Source organism: Hyalella azteca, unplaced genomic scaffold, assembly GCF_000764305.2.
Source record: "Hyalella azteca isolate HAZT.00-mixed unplaced genomic scaffold, Hazt_2.0.2 contig4507, whole genome shotgun sequence".
Lineage (NCBI taxonomy): Eukaryota > Metazoa > Arthropoda > Malacostraca > Amphipoda > Hyalellidae > Hyalella > Hyalella azteca.
The window spans coordinates 204,860-226,509 of NW_025934720.1; the positions used below are offsets into that span (position 1 = coordinate 204,860).

General features: G+C 38.0%; 1 protein-coding gene across 1 annotated transcript in view; it reads left to right on the forward strand.

The window, feature by feature from the left end:
- The first annotated feature begins 4,017 nt into the window (after positions 1-4,017).
- LOC108680096 (CUGBP Elav-like family member 4) overlaps positions 4,018-21,650 on the forward strand; it is a 432,488-nt gene continuing 414,855 nt past the window's right edge. The window contains exon 1 of the mRNA XM_047880045.1: positions 4,018-4,095. The gene's annotated coding sequence lies outside the window, so the exon portion shown is untranslated. The remainder of the gene's footprint in view (positions 4,096-21,650) is intronic.

The window sequence follows — 21,650 nt, forward strand, 5'->3', positions numbered from 1 at the left end:
AGTGAGGCGTCATTCTTTATTCGCTAGTCCAATTTATATTCGTCTATATTCAAGCGCTTTAAATTTAAAGATCGTGAAGACCTGGAAGTAAGACGTGTATATATTTCTATGAGTTGACATTGATTACAGTTGTGATTAAGTTCGTTCAAAAAGTAAAAAAGATCATATACATACAGTTTGAATTTCCACCATGGTTTTCATGAGGATTCATCTGTCATTTTAATTACTTTTAAGTACGCTAACCGACCGAACCATGGTAATCAGCGCCCCAATATCATTTATTGCCAACAAAACGAGGCTTTAGAGAGGGACACTCTGCAAAATTGGGTTTTTCTTTTGGGAAAAAATCAAGTGCAGAATTAAATTTCCATGTTTGAAGGTTTAATGTGAAGTTAATGTTTGGTTTTCAGATCCCTTTAGAGCATGAGCTGATCTTTTAATGAACTATCGCCCTGAACAATGATGACAGATGAAGCTTCTGATTGTGTCTAATGAACTGGTTTGTACGAAATTCTCGCAGCGATGCACGTCTATTAAAGCGATGGTCTTCACTTATATAAGTGTACGAAATCCTGCTCTATTCTCCTGCAAATTATTCAGACGACATTTAGGGCATCGTAATGAAATAGATCAACGTTGTCTTAAATTTACTTTCCATTTTCTTTGCTCTTAAATCCCTGGTGAATTTGTAATTAAAGCTGACTAATATAATTCACGCATATTAAAAATATTATCTATTGATTCTGATATAACAGATCGCAGATTTTTCTGTGATTGCGGTACATTTTAGCTTAAATGGTACACATTTTATTTGATAATTTATGGGACATGTCTCCTGACAAATCATGCATCTGTTACTATGTTTAATTTTAACAAATTAATAAATAAAGTACGAGTAATGCTAAATCCTAAAGACGCAATTTATTTCAAGTTTCATAGCGTAATAAAATTAATTTGCAAAATTCTTAACATCTTATCTTTACTAATTTTGTGACATACTCGAAGTTTTTCGTAAAGGGTTATTAAGTATCCATCATTCATTTTCAGCGAAACTACTCGTGTCTCTGCGCATTGAAACATTTATGCGGGGTATATGGTGTAATTTGGACATAAAATGCAACTCAGTGCAGAATACTTGCACCGAATTTTTTTTTTGAGTGAATATATACCCGCATGTTGAAGCGTCGGTCAGCTTTAGCTCGCTCCGTGTGACACCAACCGGTTAGTGTGACCGGTCTCCAAAAATACTCGTTGAAAAGCCACGCCTGCCGGCTTCCTAAGTGATGCACTCTGTACCACCAAATGCCATTACACGCTTGCCTTGAAATGGACCTGTATATTTCCTGTATATTTCTGTTCCATACAAAGCTGGAAGGATTGAATTCGTGTGTCATCCTCTTCGACATGAGGATGCACGCTGAGAAAATGCTGGAAAATTTTATGTTTTATATTCCATTAGTCTTAAAGTTTTGCACTAACATTTTTAACACTGTTTAGGAAATAGTTTTTGACATTTTCATTGTCGTTATTATTCCTCTCATGTTGTTCGTTTCTTAACAGTGATAAACATGTAAGAATGTATTAAAGACTAGGTATGAAAACAAAAACATTCCATTCCGCCCATATTTTCATCCTATGAATTAATCCTATCGTTACCATGCAAAAAAGGCACATTTATATGACTTAATGTATATTTGTTGTTCAGCTATATCAATTATGGGTGCATATATTAGCTATTTATTTATGCGAATAAATATTTATTTTTAAATAGATGTAATTTTTATATTTTTCATTCTATTATTAGTGGTCTTTAATCATAGGAATACTAAAACTAAACTAATACATAGGAAACTAAAATTATATATCTTCTTCTTCTCTATTTTCTAGTATTACCTTTGAGATCTTATGATGCGGCCAAATTCGTGTTGCATGCAAATTCAATTCAGTTAATGTCACTTGTTTGCTTGAATCGCAAATTAACTAGAAATTTAAAAGCGACGAAAATTCCACAGAAGTTCATTGTGTCTTTATATAGAAAACGTTTCGGAGTCCAGCTCCACCGTCAGTTCGACGATTCTAGAATGCAGATAAAATCGCACGCTTGTACAATAATTGAAAGTCACGGAACCGAAACTAAAACCTAAATTTACAAATGAAAGACAAAGCACAAGAAGAAAAACAGCAAAACCTATCTATTCACAATATCAAGTGAATGGGAGCTAATAGCTGAATTTATACTGGGCCTAAGTTTAAAAATGTACAAGGATTCTAAAATACGCAGATCTAAAGTACCGGAATTGGGAGCTTACACCCTAAAGTCACTGTCAGATACAAAAACATTACATTGCCTGCACAAGTGCGCACAGCCGAATGAAGGGGGAGCGATAGCAACTGTCCGGTCCTACAACTCGTGCCCTTATGCTCAGCGACCCTGGAATAAAGATTGCGTGACGTCATCCCGACGCACGGTGATGCACATCGTGCACAATAATGTTGATAAACTAGGGACGATCGCATATGAACAGAGAGCAAATCTTTGTATCTAAAGAATGAACTTTTAAAACTGTTTACCAACACAACATGAAGATTGACATTTGGGAAGTATTTCATGAGCAAGACTTTTATTTCTCTAATTGACATAGTGTAGCTGTGCTATACTCCCGTCTTTTGTTATCCAAGTTCAAGCTAGTAACGATTATGATGTGCCGCATTCGCATTGGCTCTTTGGAATGATCAGCGTTGGGAGTGACCGCAATCTCATGTCGCGTTAATTTCGTGAAATGAGTAGGTAATTTTAGTAATAAGCATTGCTGAATATTGTTCCTATGGTTATTAGATTACCGCAGCGGTGACTTCCATGATCTTTATGAGTGGCGGGTAAGCCTTTTGATTTGTGATACGTGTCATGACCTAACGATGACCTTAGTCTAAAATTTTATTCTGTTGATTTTCACAATTTCCAACATGTAAAAATGCATAGGATAAATACTGGCACACATCCCCCGATCGATTTGAAATTTTGTGACCGAGTTTTGCCTGATTAGAATATTAAACCTATTTTGTGTATTTAATGGTTATTCTAGGACGTTTAAACCAATTTTTAAACTGCTGTATAAGCCTTCTTAACGCAAATGGTTACTCTTGCTTATCGTATAATAGGTTCGCAATGGGTCATCCGTTTTGCTTTAGGTGTGTCCGGTAAGAAGGGCTTGTTTTTGTACACCCGTTAGCACGTCTCCCACAAAAATAGTTTTGGACGCAGAGCTGAAGTATGTAAAAGAACAATGAGCAACGTTCCTACTATCCCCCTCAGTTGCCTTCTATATCCACCCTCGTGTGATGCATCCTCGATTAATTCATTTGACCACTAGAAAAGATCACTTGATTCAGGACAAACTATAGATTTCAATCATTTTTTAAACAGCTTGTTACCGACTAACAGAAAATAGAAACTTAAAAACCAGCTGCCGGAAAATCAGTTGCATTTCGGGTGGAGTTTGCCTTAATTTATGGGCTGGTGTGGCAATGAAGCCAAGTGAGGGCGCAAGACAGGCTTGCCATGTATATATAGCCAGGCTGGACGGTGTCCATAGCGCCCTAGGATTGTCGCTGAAGTAACGCCTGCGTTCGCTCATGTTTCATTCATGTTCAGAGCGTTGGGTGCAGTGGCCGCCTTGCATCACTTTTCGGTCACCATTACTGGAATTGCTGGCGGTTTCATGGCGCGATACTACCTCTATTTTAGAGCTGCTATTGCTTTGCGCCTTTCGACTCGAACAAGATGAGTACGTTCTTTCCTGAAACCGTAGCTGCTTCTGCTATGTTGAGTTGGCGCCAAATGTACAGAAGTGAATTTGCCAGAAAATGAAATATTCTGCAGAATATAATTTTCCTGTGACATAAGTATAAAATTGAGAGAAATTAAATTAGTGAACTCATTTTATAAAATTGTACTCTAGAATTCTTGTATTGGGGTGGCCATTTCTCGCAATTGACAGTCTTTCTCCCACAGGATGTGCCTTCCTAACGTACAGTTCACGGGAGTCTGCGCTCAACGCCCAGAACGCCTTGCACGAGAAACGGACTCTGCCAGGGGTGAGTAGCGAGCGACCCGTGAGCTTTTCTCAAGCGATTTTTATGATCTCTGATTGGTAACTTACGTACTTAAACTAAAACACTTTGAACAAATAAATTAAACTTACAACGAGAATTAAAAAACTCAGTCTATGGAATACAATTTTTTATGTATGAGCTTTTTTCAATACCGGAGCCAAATTATTATAAATCCAACATTTAAAAGATTGATACTAAATGTTTTTTGCTTTTCGACTGTTTCTCAAGTGGTTAAATTGAAGGGCTTTTCGATATCGTATCCACAATACTCGTCTTTTCAGATGTTGATGAAATTGTGTGTACGAGGTGAGTGTGAACACGGTTCAAAAATGTAGGTTCAATCAAAGTAGCTAGTAGCTTTCGCTAGATAGAATTTAAATGTCATTGATCGGGATATTCAAAACGTTTAATCGAATTTAAACCTTTTTGATGCAATATATATGTTATTGGATGAAATTTAAATATTATCGTTTGGAAATTAGAAATTATTGGATGGATTCTAGATATTATTTGATGGAACCAAGACTACTATTGGTGTAAATTTATATACTATTGGTTGAAGTAGATTCTTTTGGATTGAATCTAGATTTAATTGGATATAATCTAGATATTTTTGGATGGAGTCCTAATCTTACTGGCTGGAATATGGATGCACTAGCTCGTAATTGGATGAAATACAGATACAGCCCCATAATTTTAATGAATCCACCTGTCAGTCTTGAATTAATCTTCCAAATGAGCTTCAACGAATATCGCGTGAAAGGGAAATTTTTCTCGCCAGCTAAATATCTATTTTTGTAAAATACAATTGATTTTCGTTCATACATATAATCGCCTTGCCCAAGTATAATTTGATTCCCAATTGTGGAGATTGTAAATTTGAATCAATCCTTTCGCTCTCGAATTGTATTTGTTTCATGACTATTTATTACGTTTCGAAAGTTCTTTAAACGGTTTTTAACAAAATTTAATTTGTATGACTTCAAATATGTTTTTCTGACGACCTTTTTGAAAAAATTATATTTCTTCTGCACATAGAGTGAATGCTTTTCCCTCGCTGCGAGCTGCAGACCTTCTAGAAGGTTCTTATGCATGCATGTTTCATCAACTGGCTGATTTTGTCTGTTATTAATTGATTGTCGTGTTATTAATTGAAATGAAATTGGTTTCCACTTACTAATGTCAAAGCACTTGTTTGCAGAATTGACTTGAGAAATACATTGACTCTCGTCTCTTAACGGAACCCAAGTTCAGCCGAGTAAAGATCCGTGCTTTGCCTTCGCCCTAATAAAATTCCGAGCTATCCTCCTGATTTTTAGAAATGTTTTCAAACGGGACTGTTGATTTCACCGACTGGCGAGAGTCAGAAGCGAGCTGGGTCGCCCTCAGATACCAAAGTGTTTTATCCTCGGCTCGGAAATTGTCCCATCTTCATATATACGTCCGCCCACAGCCCTAAAGTGAGAGGTCCGACGCGGGGAAAAGGTCCAGATTTTTCCGACTGTCGGAGAGAAGCTTGTGTAGGATTTCAGCTTTACATTTATTGGTGTTTGAGCCCGAAATAATCGTCGCGTTACGAGATTACATGAAATGAATTTTCTCCTGTAACGTGTTTCAACCTAGCTTAATCTATTATCAGGCTTACATTATGCCACTCGCTGCTAGTATGATTTGATTTTTTGCTTGTACAGTAGCAAACGGCATTCTGACTTCATTCGAATGTAATTTATTATCCATTTCGTATCGCTCCTGGGTGTTGGAAATCACCTTAAGTGCAGCAATTTTAATGCCACGTACATTAGTAAAGGTCCAATCTTCCGCTAGATTCTGTATGCTTTGAGCTTGCATAATCTGAAGGTCTTGGGTCAACGATGTCCAATATCTACAAAAATATGAATCGAATATGGGAGTTGTCAGGAGGATGGGATTCGATATTAACGATAGCCTTGTTCTTGCATTGGGACTGTCGGTACCAAGATAACATGCCCGTGGGGGAGCAGGAATCACTCCCGTCTAGATTTGCTCACCAATGTCCATTTCTATGCTAATGCCCACGTTTGGCGTTTTCCGGGACGATGGTTCGGCAAGAAGAGAATTTTATTCACCAGCCTTTTCTGTCTCCCTCGTGCAGTGCGTGACATTACCTCCGCCTTATTCTTCCTTGGGACTCACCCAAGAACAGAGCAAAAGTTTTTCCTTTTGGCAGGATTGTCAGATAGGAAAGTTTCTCCCTTTGTGGTTTTGCTATTTTAATTAAGTTGCCATATATTTTTGGCCGCAGATTTAAACTATTGCTGATTTTCAAGACTAAATATGGTTTGTATCTAAAACTCTCTGTGAACATCCAAACAAAAGGATTAAACGCTTGTCAAAAGTATGAAATATTTTGCGAAATTTTTATTAATCGTAGCTCATTATTAGATAAGTCAAGTTATCAGGAGACTCGAGTCATCAAAGGCCTTTAATGCCTCGCGGTGTTCACAATAAATGGTCTTTGTGTTCCGTCCCAACACTCGAGCAGGCACCAAAGCGTCACCTGAAGAAGTCCGTCAATAGCAGACACGTTTATCTTCACGAAAGCTTGCTATTTTCATTGCCTTGTATTATGACAATCGAAAAGCTCTATTTTATTCTTTGTTGAGAGCTTGGAAGGTTTAAGTGCTCGTCAAATATTGTGGCTGGCGAGGGTACTGAGAACGTTGATACAGGCGCGTCTAGTGTTACCCGTAGCAGCACTTAGAAGCTTGCGTCTGAGTCTGGCTCTCCAGTCCGCAAAAATCGCCAGCTCGGCATCTCGCTAGTTTGCAGAATTTATAAAAAATATAACTGTCTGAACACTTTAAAACAGAATTTAATATCTAACTATATAATGAAATTTCTTCGTTTCCCGTATTTAATTACAACAAACGAATATAGATTGGATGTATTATGAAAATCCTCTGACAATAGATATTGGATGTACTAGTATTTTAGCACAATACAAATTTTATTTATGGTTGGTTGCTTAATCTCGCTTTCCACTGAGCAGAATTCGTATATAAGTATTTTCGCATTAATTTACAAAATTTTTAAATTCGTGCAGACTTTTTCGCTCTCTGTACTGGACTAGAGTCCATAAAACGGATCTATATTCTAGTATTTCCCTAATTAGTTTCCTTTATCGTGGATACAATTTAGACACGTTTATCGCGCGTCATTAGGTATCGGCTGCATACCTTTAATAATGCATATTAATATATTACGCACTTTTATGTAGCGTTACAAATATTTATCTTGAGTAATGAGCGAGTAACTGGCGGCTTGATTGAATTTCCAGTTTAAATTTCACTGGGGGTCGCTTGGACAGGTTATGTCGCGTGTTTTATTATTTAGTGTTGAGAGGTCTACGTTTATGGTAGCTGAAGAAGCTCAAAAATTTTATGACCATAAATGTATTCATCCGGAGTGCATCGACTAGTGGTACTCGTATCATGGTTTAAAAACCCGCTTCCTAAACAAAAGTTAAACAATCCATCCATACATTATATTAAATTATATTGCAGGTGTAATTCAGATGGATTGAGACCCGATTCAGAGATCATTTTGAATAAACATCGTCTGAATTTAGTTGACTCGTTTTCGCAGTTTTTTTTAAATTATGTATGTAAAATATTAAATCTTTGAACATTTTAATCACACGGCCTCCTGAGGCCGCGTTATGTTTCTTTCTTCCTTCTCGAGTCTCCAGCTTCGCATGTTTTTTTTCGGGTATGATTTTTGTCATTGAGATGCAGGAAATTCTTCAGAACCACGAAGCCCTTAATAAAATATATTGCGGCGTCAACTCTTGAGAACGTTGTCCTCATAATCAATTGAATGTCATGATTTACGCTGCAAGAGTTCATTTTGTCAAATTTTCTTCTATTTATAGCTTATGTTGAAAGAATTCGTCGAAAGTGTCCAATGTCTATGCGAAAAAAGGGCTGTGTTGTTTAAAAAATTATTCTCACGATCGGATTACTAATATAATTTTATTTCTAGAAAAATTTATAGTTTCTTAAACTTAGCGACAAGCTACCTCGGTCCTAGACTATTGCTCCTTGAACGTTCTCGAATGATCAAACATCTAAATTTTGAGCTTATTTCTCGACGTAAAAGTTTCTTCCTCAACATTTCCAATATTCTACGCTATGATTATTTGTAACATTTAGTATATCAGACGTGTCTTTTGGTGTTTGAAAGCAGGACTAAATTATTAATCTGTATTTGCTGCCTGAAAGTTCTCGCCAACTTGAATATTTGTATGGGAAGGCACTCCGAAACTGGCTGCACCCAGTGCCTCTCTATCCAAAAGCACGCCAACTTCAACACTCACTTGAGTTTTGGCTAAAGTTTGAATGAGTGAAGTGTCGAGTATGTTCAAAGTTGGGAAATAATTTCTTTTGTGGTATTTCTCCGCATTATTTAACATTTGGTTGGGACAGATTCGCTTTTAACTAAATGCTTCGCGTGGCTCTCACAAATGGCTCTCTCCATTGTGGCTCTTCGTTTAGTACCGCTTAAAAAATATTATTTTTAGAACTAGTAATACCATTCGGATAATAGGCTTGAAATTATGTGCAGAGTTTCACAAATGTGCTAAATTTGTTTAAAGATTGTCTATTCTGATCAGTTATAATCTCTTCGTGTTTCTAAAACTTTGAGTTTGGCGGAATTTCTTTTAAATTTCAAATTGCAGCATAGCGGATCACTGGTCAAAATGAAGTATTCCTAACAACAACAAAACAAAAAATGGTATTTCTAACAAGGACCTCCGAACTTGTGCGCCTATGTTGCTTATATGAAGGAATTCTAAATTTTCAGAAACTTACTGCGAAGTCGCGTCAAAACTTCATAAAAAGAAATCCGATTTCTGAAGTCTTTCTCAAACGGCCATCTCCTTGCTAAGCTCACGAGCACAAGTTAAAAGATTTTTAGTGAATATAATACAGTTCTTGAGCTTCCCACACCAGTGAGCTACCAAACTTGGCGCATCCATGACACAATAATCATAGGAACTTGAGCTAAAAAATGAAATGTAATAATTAAAGTGGGCATGGATGCTGGAAGCTATACTCTTGCTGCTCCTGAGGTAGAAGCGGCGGCAAATGCCTGAATGCACAAGGCTCAGCGCTTCCACTCCTCTCAGTGACACAGCCTGTATATCGAGCGACGACTATGTAGCTGTCCTTGACGATCCTAGGTAAACGCGTATTGCATTTTATTCCTTGGCAAGTGAAAAAGAATTAGTGATTATTTCCCTGAGTCGGTACTAGTAGCCTTCTATGCACGCCGGCTGGCCGAGCCTGTTCTTCACCTTTATGACTGCCTAGTCCCTTTTGGAACGCTCGTTAAATTTGTCTGTTGCTTAGTCCTTTGTGGAACGTTGATTACATTCATCTGTTGTTAAGTCTTTATTTGGAACGTTGAGTACATTCATCTGTTGTTAAGACCTTTTTGGAACGTTGATTACATTCATTTATTGTCAAGTCCTTTTTGGAACGTTGATTACATTCATCTGTTGTTAAGTCCTTTTTGGAACGTTGATTACATTCATCTGTTGTTAGTCTTTTTTGGAACGTTGATTACATTCATTTGTTGCTTGGTCCTTTTTAGGACGTTGATTACGTTCATCTGTTGTTTATTTAGTCCTTTTTTGGAACGTTCGTTCCAACTGTCTGTTGTTTGGTCGCTTTTTTTTCGGAAAGTCCTGTATATACAAGCTTTCAACTTGTCTCCCTTCACTGGTTTTACGATTTTTCTTGGAGATTGTATAACTTTTTTCTTTACCCAAAAATGCCAGCGACCTTAACTGGGCTGTCCTTGAATCAATGGTATAACAACCTATTTTGTATTAAGACTACAATTTTTCGGGACTGCGCTCTGTTTCAGCTTTTGCTTCAAAGTTCTATCCGTCTTTATATATAGATGAATAGTAAATCCAATCGTTATAGGCTTTGGAATTTCGGTAGTTGGTGGAACAATTTTTAAGTTTTGCAATTACTGCAAATGTCAACATTGCATTTTTATGTAGATTGAAAATGGTTTTATTCCTCCGTAAATATGGGCGTAGAAAATACAATAAGTGATTTGGTCATTTCGAATGACGTCTCTAAACTCTGTTGTTGTGTCGGAGCTTCGTCCTGCAACATCTGTTGTCGGGACACCGGCCTACAGGAAGCTTATTTCTTTCATCAGACTTCACATATGAGGGCGGCACGCGATGTAGAAAACTATCACAAGTCTGGACCTGATGAGCTGTTCCATCAAATGCCAATGGCCAACAACACCTGCGCCTAAAATGCTCCCTCCAGCGTAGCTAATAAAGTTGTCAGTAGAAGAACAGGCGTTTGAGCTATGAGATCCCTGCTACTCTCTTGAGCCAGGCTCAGTAATCTCAGCTCGATGGCCAATAACGCTAAATCTCGTGCCTGGTTTTTTATAAAGTATAGCAAAGGAGCCAAAAAAGGCGTCGATGAAGTCTATAAGTTTGCTGTCAAAGCCGTCCAAGAGGATTCGTCGACGCACCTCACGTCTGTTCGACGGCATCTTGCTTGTGCCTGTAATTCGTTTTGGACTTCTTGTTAACTCTTGATTGTATGCAATCATTATACTATGTAAAGTTGTTGGCCAAATAAGCGATATTGCTGTAAAAATTTCATCAAAACATACCGGTTATTTGATTAAAATTTTGATGGAATGTTAGAAGGTTTCATTTCCCGTTTAGTCCAAATTGAAAAAAATTTATTAAAATCTTATTGGAAATAGCTAGTACGAACTATTCTGTTTTTTTTATTAAAATCTTGAATCTTGGAAAATTAGCTGAACTAAATCGATCACGCTATCGCGTTGCTGCAAATGGAAGATTTTTGACTTTACGTTCCCGTTTGGAGTCCGTTCGTAGTTCCTCGTATTAAGTTTGAAATTGTCGCTGCTCGTCGAAACTATGACAGTCCCATCACCGATTCTTTCGATACTTTTCTCCAGTTTTTATAATTTTGACGTCTGATTCATTGTCCATTCTATTACATCAATTTTGAAAGGGATTGCGATTCACTCACTACTGAGCTTCATCAAACATTGGACTTTTAATTCTGTTTCCAGCATTCAAGGGTTTGGATTGAAACAGAACTGTACATAAAAATTCGATTGAATAAATGATATATTCCACAAAGGTTGTGCAACGTCACTTCTCTGGAAAGTAACTGCAATGTCAAGGAAACTGTTTATTTGCTCCAACGGCCTCAGTTTGGGCCAACTTTTTCAGTAGCTGCTCTACTCTAACCACTGATAGTTAACAGTCAAATTGTTATCTAATTCATCATTACACCTCACGTTGGTAGAATTTTTGCGTCAGCAAAATTGAGGTAAATGAGCGGTTATGCGAATTTCGACGGTAAAAACTCATCACTGGAAAATTAACTCCTATGTATTTTAAACTAACTCACCGACGGGGAAAAAAATGTTCTGTAAGCAGCCCGTCCAGTGTAAGTGTGCATAGATGTCGAACCCGTATAGTGTGAGCATAGATGCCGAACCCGTCCAGTGTAAGTGTGCATAGATGCCGAACCCGTCAAGTGTGCATAGATGCCGGTCCCGTCCAGTGTAAGTGTGCATAGATGCCGAAGCCGTCCAGTGTAAGTGTGCATAGATGCCGAACCCGTCCAGTGTGAGTGTGCATAGATGCCGAACCCGTCCAGTGTAAGTGTGCATAGATGCCGAAAAGAAAGCCTGATTCATAGCGACGGTCGCGGAATTTATCTGGCGAGCCCAGCATTGAAGCGAGGGTCGAGGCCGCTGCTTCATCAATCACACCAAAGAAAATCAGGAAAATATTTCTGCCAATACTCTGCTAATGTGATGCCATGCGTGCTGGAGCTGGCGCTTTCCCGAGATATTATAGGACCTGGATAGCTGCCTATATATTAGCTCCGATAATGTATCACCAGTAGATCCCATAAAATCACGAGCACGGTCTCCTTATGGTCAATATCATAAATCGGTGAATTCCATAAATGTCTGCTGCATCTTTTCAGTATTACTTGACGTATTAAGTCTGAGCTAAGGACTTTCTCGATATCGCATCGCCTGGCGTTCAATTAATTCACATTGGCATCCTTGATTTGATTTATTAGAGTTGGGATAAAAGTTTTGCCGCTACCGGAATAAATGGGATTCATTAAATAAAATTCATCTCCAACAGTCAGCTTCATATTGAAAACAGCTCTTGATTTTATTTATACTTCTCGCCTCACTGCGTGCACTTGATTGTACCTTTTTTTGTTAGCGTTTCAATAATTTTTCATCAAGTAGAGACTTTCACTTTTTCTTGAGCATGTAGTGTATTGATGCTAATAAGTAGTAAAGTTTTAAGTAGTTAACAGTTGAGTTTCTGTGCTCTATAAGAACACTTTTGGACGATTTGTTGCAATAATTGAAGGTTATATAGTATTCCCAGCATGCTGGTAAATCGACTAATGCGCCGCAAATATCGAGTCGATTGTGAATGTGTTTTTGAAATATGTGATCAGTGTATTGATGATGCATACAATATTATAATATTATTATAGGCCCAGTGATGGCTTCATGCTGCAAATTGGCTATAGTTATTTGGTTGACCAATGAGGGGGCGTTGAGACCAAGCTTAGTGCGCTCGCCCTAGGCTTTGGTGGCCACAATATTGGTGCTGTAATCTGAGCCTCGGAGGCGTTTCTTGGGAAGCCATAAATAGCCTTGGGCGATGCCAAGCCCATCCTCTTTGTTGAAAAGTTTCAAGAGGCAACACTTTGGGAGAAACAATCAAAGGGAGTTTCATTGTCACCCGTAAATCTTGCCGCGAATGTCAAAGGAAACGCGCCTCGGTCCTCCGGTGCTCGCGCTCAAGCAGATCCTGAACGAATCTTCCGCTGATCTTTGGAGCTTGAAAATATCAAACGCTTCCCATGAATAAATAAATCGAATGGCCATCTTGCAGGTTATGTGTCGCGCTCCGATTTGTGCTTTGATCATAAATTTCCTTGTAAAGATCTTTTTCCTGAACGTAGGAAAGTGATTTCGTGGGATATGTTCCCGGTCACGTTTTTGTCGCGGACTTTAAACTTTACGGAAAATGTAGAAGTTACGCTGGTTAGCGAAGTTTCTTTTGCTTGACACTATCGCAGCCATCAATAGTACGGGAAATTTCACACTGGCATTTTTATTAGTTTACAAGTAGTTTAGAACAATTCAATTTCAGTAAATGCATCTCAAATTTTAATTTGTGCTAAAATGCGTGTGTGTAGTTGGATTTCAAAACATTCTCATTTTTCATCGTGTACGTTTTAAATTAAAAAGGGACAAGAAAGTTGAGCCCGGCCTACTGACCAGATAAGAAATTGTTTGAGTGGTTCTTCGGGTGGAGTTGAGGATACTCCAATAATTCTTTCAGGGCCCGCTCGAAAGTAGGAGTTCTGAGGGAATTCTGAGGATGAAAAACTCAAATTTTCGCATTGTTAAAGTTATTCCAGCTACCCTGTTCCGACGAGCGACATAAATAAATGAACTTTGTACGATTCTTTTATCATTGACAGGATCAATTATTTGTCCATTTATATTGATGGCGGGCAATATTGCGATATTGTGATCCGTCTTGGATTGAAACTTGAAATAGTATGAGTAACATTGAAGTCATCATTGTTTTGACTCCCGTACGGCATCAGTATTGGATTTGTCTGAGATGTTAGAAGTCAGTCCCCAGTATTGTGCATCAAGGAGCGCTGTCACTTACAATGGTTGCATGAGTCGTCATTTGAGGAGGTCTGTAGAGCGGCGTTTGATTGTTTAGTCGGAATTGGCCAAAGATCGTTCAGTCCAGGCGAGCGTTCCTCCCTGGATTCCTGGAATTCGGCAATGACCAGCCTCGGATTTGTTCACGGTTGCTTCACTGGCTGTTTGCTGAGATTTTCTTCGAGTCCTCGACGGTTTATATTTTCATTCTGGGTCCGAAGAGATGAGGAAGTTGATCGATCAGGTCACGGGATTTTCTTTCTACATGATTTAAGGGATAACTTTTTCATATTTTTTCTTACTTATTTTTTTGTACCCCCTTTACTCTAATTTATAAAGCATTTTTTACCCTGTCCGAAGAATTTTTCATCCACTTGATCCCTGTTTGGTTTAGATATTGTGTGCTTCTTTGAACTGGATTTTTCAATTTCATTTTCGCATATATTTTTAAAGCGACCGCTTCATTGCTACAATTGAGCTAACCTTAAAATTACCGATCATATTCTGCCCGTAAGTAAAATATTGTTCATAATTACTTTATTAATTCATTACCAAATGGAGGTCAATTAATATCTTCATTATATTTTACTGGATAAAATTGGATTTGAAGATTTTTTATTCATATGTTCTTCTCAATCCACGAAAAAATTTAACACTGCCTCAGTTTCTGTCTCAAGTACACTAAAGGCAAAAAATTAAGGCTTGGAGGGACTAGCTGTCATTGTGGTGTTGACTTCTCAAGCAATACTAGGCGAATATAACAATTCAGGTTGCATTTCAAATCATCCTATGAAGCAAATAATCCTCCGTTTTATTATGCATTGTTTAATTTAATTTAATCCTTTAGTGAGACGTCAAAATTTGCAGAAATTCGAAGTTCTTGGGCTCTTAATCTCAAATAAGACCGAATGTAAGATAAGAATTTTCAAAATTTCGTACTTAGTAGTGAATAGTAGTTGGAAATATTTATGTAAAATTCATTATGCTCAAAGTATTTGTTATTCTGCAAAATTTCATCCGTAACATGAGAGGAAAACAATCTAACTCGAATATATTCCGTTATCATAGAGGTAACGATATTAATAGAAGAGATATTGTTTTATCAGTTTGAAACTTCCGAAAAAGTTTCAGTTTTAAGGTCATTTTTAACATAGACACATTTTTTCTGAAGCTTATATTTTAATTCATTATTCAGAGTGGCAGGAAGTGATACTTTGTATAGAGCGATAGGCAAATGATTTGGTGATTAGCAGAGGCATAGCCTCATATACCCTAACCGGAACATGCGAGGAGGAGATTATATGTTAGAATTTATGCTAATATGCCAGCTAATGTGTTGAAATCGCGAAGGTACAAATTATGACAAAAAACAATTAAAAAGAAAGAACACGGAATTTATCAAATGTTCGTTAACATTTAATATGATCGAAGATTTGAGTTTGATGCTTATTTATATTTCTTTTGACAACTTTAAATTCTACTACAATCTCGTTTTATCGTTACTTTTCAAGATTTTTCGTGTTCTTCATTGTTAGTATTGTTCAAATTTGATTTCAAATTAGAAGAGTCATGGACGGCGAAAGTCTGAGTGTTACTTGTGCTTCCAAAAACATAACTAATGCTGAGTTGAGTTCGCTGCAATTGCTTGCAGAGCTGCAGGCACTTGAGCACGGCTTCATTAGCTCTCTTGAAACGAAGTCGCTGCACGCCAAACAAAAGGAGTCCCTACATGACAACTCAGCGCGTTCGTGCTTGTATAGAATGATGCTGGATAATAATGTGGATGCTGGGTGCTGCATTAAAACCTTATTGGGCGCTAGATTAAAATTCTTTGTAATCCCTACATGGCAACTCAGCGCGCTCATGCTTGTGGACTGAGGACTGTAGTTACAAAGCCGAGTGGCTCACGGCTGATTGGTGGATGTCCGGAGAGATCCAAGGCGTTCGATTGAGGGCTTATTGGTGCACAAAATTGGTGGTGCACGGCTGCGCTCCCCTACAGTAAAACCTAAGGAAATCCTACATGGCAACTACGCGTGTTCATGCTTGTGAACTGAGTGCTGTAATAAGGTTTCTGAAATCCCTACGGCGACAATTCAGTGAGTACTTGTTTGTGAACTGAGTGCTGTACTAAAACCTGCCTAATTCGTTCAAGACAACTTTGCGAGTTCTTTATTGTGGACTGAGTGCTGTATAAAAATCTGCAGAATCGCTACATAGCAACTCAGTGCTTTCATGCTTGTGGACTGAGTGCTGTTGTACAACTGCAATATTCAGTGTGCGAATTGCTTTTGTTCTATTTTATATAGGCCTGCTCATGTAAATGTCATGCTACGTGATACATTGTCAGAGGTTTATTTCTCATGTCATTTCAGTGCGTTGGAATTTTTGCATGCAATTGTCTTGGATACTAGTCTAGTTCTGCGCTATTTGTTCATGACATTACCTTACAAACGAAGCTGCGACAGCGTGAGTAACCGCATAGTTCAGGACCACACCCAGTGTCTAATGACGGGGCTGCCTCCGGGTGATTGATGTGGACTGTGGGGCGATAAAGTGGAGCCAGAGATGCTGTTGGTCTTGCCAGGAGAGCCGTACATGTCCTCGCGTGAACTAAGAGCCTCTGCCAAGAACGGGCTTAGCCTCGCTGGGTCTGTTTGCTCAGCGTCGTTCGCTGACAAGCATCCATTCTATCTCGCAAACAGTCCTCACTGCAACTGCATGCTGCTGCAGCACTATTACTTGTTCCCTGTTGCCTGCTTCACATACACATAGTAGTCGCTTCTATGTATCCTCTTACCTGTTTGCCTTGTGCTTTCAAACAGGCCGTGTGTTTACCATGCGTTTATTGTAGCGTTACCGTTGTTTGAATGCATGTTTCAGGGACCGTTAGTTAGGTCCACACTTCACTCTTATGTGTATGATGCACGGTTACAGCAAATTAAAAATTTAGACGATATATGTTTTGACACGATGATGATTAATTTTTTTTTTGTCTGGACTCTTCTGAGGCTTGTTTTTGTCATGACGTTGCAGCACCACGTAATTCGAACCTTCTTTTGTGTTCTTTAGGCTTTTGAAAATATTATTGTCCAGCACGAAGTAAACTAGTGCATGGTTATCTCTCTATGACATCCAGTAGATGCACGAAGTTCTCTAAGGCCTGCACCTATTTTTAATATTGTTATCCAGTAGTTGCACGAGGTTCTCTAAGGCCTGCACTTATCTTTAATTAATATTGTTATCCAGTAGATGCACGAAGTTCTCAAAGGCCTGCACCTATCTTTAATATTGTTATCCAGTAGATGCACGAAGTTCTCTAAGGCCTACACCTATCTTTAATATTGTTATCTAATAGATGCACGAAGTTCTCTAAGGCCTACACCTATCTTTAATTAATATTGTTATCCAGTAGATGCACGAAGTTCTCTAAGGCCTACACCTATCTTCAATATTGTTATCCAGTAGATGCACGAAGTTCTCTAAGGCCTGCACCTATCTTTAATATTGTTATCCAGTAGTTGCACAAGGTTCTCTAAGGCCTGCACCTATCTTTAATTAATATTGTTATCCAGTAGATGCACGAAGTTCTCTAAGGCCTGCACCTATCTTTAATATTGTTGTCCAGTAGATGCGCGAAGTTCTCTAAGGCATGCACCTATCAATTAATATTGTTATCCAGTAGATGCACGAAGTTTTCTAAAGCCTGCACCTATCTTTAATTAATATTGTAATCCAGTAGATGCATTGTTATTGTTATCTACCGCCTCTACATATCTTTGCCAATTGCTATGTTGGGTTTTATGGTAAAGAAAAGCTTGAGTTCTATTAAGCCAGTTTGCTGACTAGCGATGGGATGTCAACGATGACTTATTGTGCTGTCGCCGCGTCGCTCTCCCTTGAGACTGAAATAAAATACGTGGCACAGGTTAATAATTTGCATGTCAATGAAAGAGAGACAGTCTTGAGAGCGGTTGTCTCGTGTTACAATAGTCTATGCATATTGAACTCAGCCTGTGAATATGTATAATTTTAAACAAAATGGTAATGTCATTGATGCAGAGAAGTTTGTGATCTCTGACATCGTTCCATGAAACTGTGTTGGACTGATAGTGAATTTCTTTTTTCCTAACATTGTTGCATAAAAATGTTTATTTAGCATATGATAAAGTTGTTTGATTTGAGCATTGTTGCATGAAACTATGTTCGACTGATAATAATTTGTGGCCTTATTTTTGGGGCTTTTTGGTGGAAAACTTTCCCGTTGAATTTTTTATTAGCGGGACCCAAGCAAGGCAGGCATTACATGATGTCATGTTGTGTAGGTTAGAAAAAATGCGTTGAATTACGAAAGTCTTTTATTGAAGAATGGTATGACAATACATTTTTTTAACAATTTATGTATTTACATTATTGTGACTACTCCTTGCTTCAACTCGTAGGTACCCAATTTTTTCAGTTAAGCAAGATTAAACTTCTCACAGTAACTTAACTATCGCTCAGCTAGCTGGATATTAAAAATTAATTTCAACATTCACCTGAAGACGCTTGAATTCATTAATAATTTATTAGTACACAGTGACTGCACACCAAAAAATGAATAAATGACACATTTTCTAATACGTATTACAACGCGATATTACGCTAATTTTTAAATATTTCTGAAATATTTCTTATACATCGAATCATGCAACATAAAATTTCTCTGGCCTAGGCAGCTAAAATACCAGACACGAAAGATTATATTTCGCTATACTCAATATAAATCTTACACTTCGATGCTCGCTATAGCGGAATTTTATTATCGGTCCGGTCGCCACGGGAGTTCCGTGAGGCAGAACATCTTGTGACGCGCAATAGTTCGCCTGACATGAAAGTCATTCATGCACGAGCTTTGATGCGGGGCGAAACTCCATTCATGTTACAGCCAGCACATCCAAATCATGACGTGGAACACCTTGCATTATATTGGCTTTATGTTCCCTCAAGATATTGGCCATAGCGCTGGGCTTTGGTCTGTGATGCAATTTCTGAGATATGTTCTTAGATCACGGAAGAAATATCCGTTGGAGCGGATAATTCATATGAATTACTACGGCTGGTCAAGTCTTGATATGATATGTTTTTATGATATTAAATGGACATCAGAACCTACTCCTACTACATTGTTATCAACCATTTATTTCAATGCTACAAAAAAAATTTTACACATCACTGATATTATTTTATGGTTTCTTGCCTACTATTCTGAAATACGGACAACACAGGAAAATAAATGATGAAGAGGAAGGTAAATACCTGAGGCTTTCTTGTATGGGTTTGTCGTCTCGGGAGGGCTTTTGGCCGAGCCCTGATCTCAGCCGTCCATGGACATTGGACAAGCAGAGGGCCTGCGGAACTTCAAAAAATGAGTAAGACTGTCCAAATGACGATGAACTTTTCACTCTTTTGTGGGTCATCTTGACTCAGCTTAGTCTGGCAGAAGTGCTCACTATCACTACATGCATAACGTGTCGCTATTTGGACGACATGACTCACTGATTTTTCTGAATGGGTGATGCGCCTGAGCCTGGCGTCTCTGACAGCCGTTCCCCTCTTCGTCTTTTGAGGCGAAGATCCGCATGAAGCCATCTCTTTGAGCGTCGATATCCTTCCTGCTCGCCTCCTCCAGCCTATATTACATAAACCAACGAAGCCATTCTCAACCTAACGTGCCTACCTTTCATCGCCGTCAACTGGAAAACATTCTGACGATCGTCTAGAAGCTCGTCGAGAATTGTGTGAAGTTGAATGCGCAGGACCACATCGAATGCTTTGAAATGAAATAATTTGTTGTTAACACAATTCGTAGTAAGTTTATGAAAATATTCTGACGATCGTCTAGGAGCTCGTCGAGAATTGTGTGAAGTTAAATGCGCAGGACCACATCGAATGCTTTGAAATGAAATAATTTGTTGTTAACACAATTCGTATTAAGTTTATGAAAATATTCTGACGATTGTCTAGAAGCTTGTCGAGAATTGTGTGAAGTTAAATGCGCACGACGACATCGAATGCTTTGAAATGAAATAATTTGTTGTTAGCACAACTCGGAGCAAGTTTATCTAATTGCTCGGAAAATTGCGCATCTTTTCATATATTTGGAACACAGTATGAATGACTGAGTTCATACTCAAATGCTAGAAAAATTGTTGTTGAATAAATAATTTTAATCTTCATGATTATACTTTTGATAAAAAGTCAAATCATGTTTTTGTACCCGCCGAGTTAAAGTAAATGAGAAGTAATTGAATCAACAGCAATTCATTCATTACCTGAAAATTTAAATTGCAATTCGGCCACTAGGTTTGAATTTTTTTACTGTGAGTAGATCAGAAACTGTCCACTACTTTATCGAAGGCTGTTATTTGCATCGTTAAAATATTTGTTGTGTATTTTTCATTGTATTTCACTCGATTTTATTATCAAACTTCTAATTTCAAATAATTATTCGATGATAAGACCACCTTTTCTTATAATTATTTGAACCAAATAATGAAATAATTATTTTTTCAGAATTCATGAAGGGTTTCGTTTGTTACTGCAAATAAATCAGCTTATGGTCAAGCTTTTTTACGATAAATATGATCAAAGCTGGATATTTCTTTTTTCCATTTCTTCATTTAGCGCCAAGGATCCCTTCCGTGAGATTCTGAGCCTTGCAAATAGCACATAAAATCGCCGGCAGATCCCAATATGATAGCATTCGATTCCGTGCCTTATTTTGTACCGTTCTCGTGGTCCAGTGAAATAATTGGAATGGAACGCCAGAATTAAATTTATTTGAAAAAAGTTTCATTGTCTCATAATAGATCATAGCTCGACGTCTGCCTTAAATACACAAAATTTTTCATTCATTTTTTGAATATAGTGTAATGTCTGAGTTCTTGAATAAGCTAATGTTTTAGTATCGAGTGTCGTCCAAAAACATGGATCCCGGTAAAGTTGAAATTGCCTCGAGTCTCATAAAAAAACGTGTACGTTTGTAACTTCGCCAAGACCTTTGATGTGACTTATGTTTGGTCTTTTGTTGCCCTGGGAAATTTATCGGGCGCATTCGCTCAGAGATTAGCCAATGAGTCTGATGTAGTTTAGTCTCCCTTATCGAGCAGCGAGCGCGGGTGTTCAGTGGAGCTGCGTAGATTTGAGCTCGAGACAAAGCAATTGTGCTGGTAGGCAGCGCACGATCCATTGAGGATGTTTTCTTATGACTTGCTACGTGATTCATTGGAGCTCCGCTAACACTTGGCTTGTAAGAAATGGTGTCTTCAATTGAACGAGCTTGACAGATGGGCTCACAAGAGAAAAACATGCGCTGCTTGACGCGAATTATATAAATTATTTCGCTCTCATCGGACATAATACAACCAGAAGCAAAATAACACCAAATACTGTTTTATAATGTCAAAAAGTCTTGATGTAACTTCACTATAGGGCCTAAGGCAAAAAATGTGTTCCAATTTTTTTAAATGTTTTTTATTTAAAAATAGTTTGGTTTTGAGATGCCTTCGTTGTACCTAGATAAAAAAGTTTGTATTTGCTTATGTGCCATGGAATTATTATTAGAAGGTTTTTATGCTTTGCTTCTTCACTGGACCCGTGATTCTTTTCTTAATAAACTCACAGATTTATCCACTTAAGTTTGGCGATGAAAATAATATTATCTGATAATTTGTTGAGATTGAATCGCATCAAATTCATTAAAACATACGTAT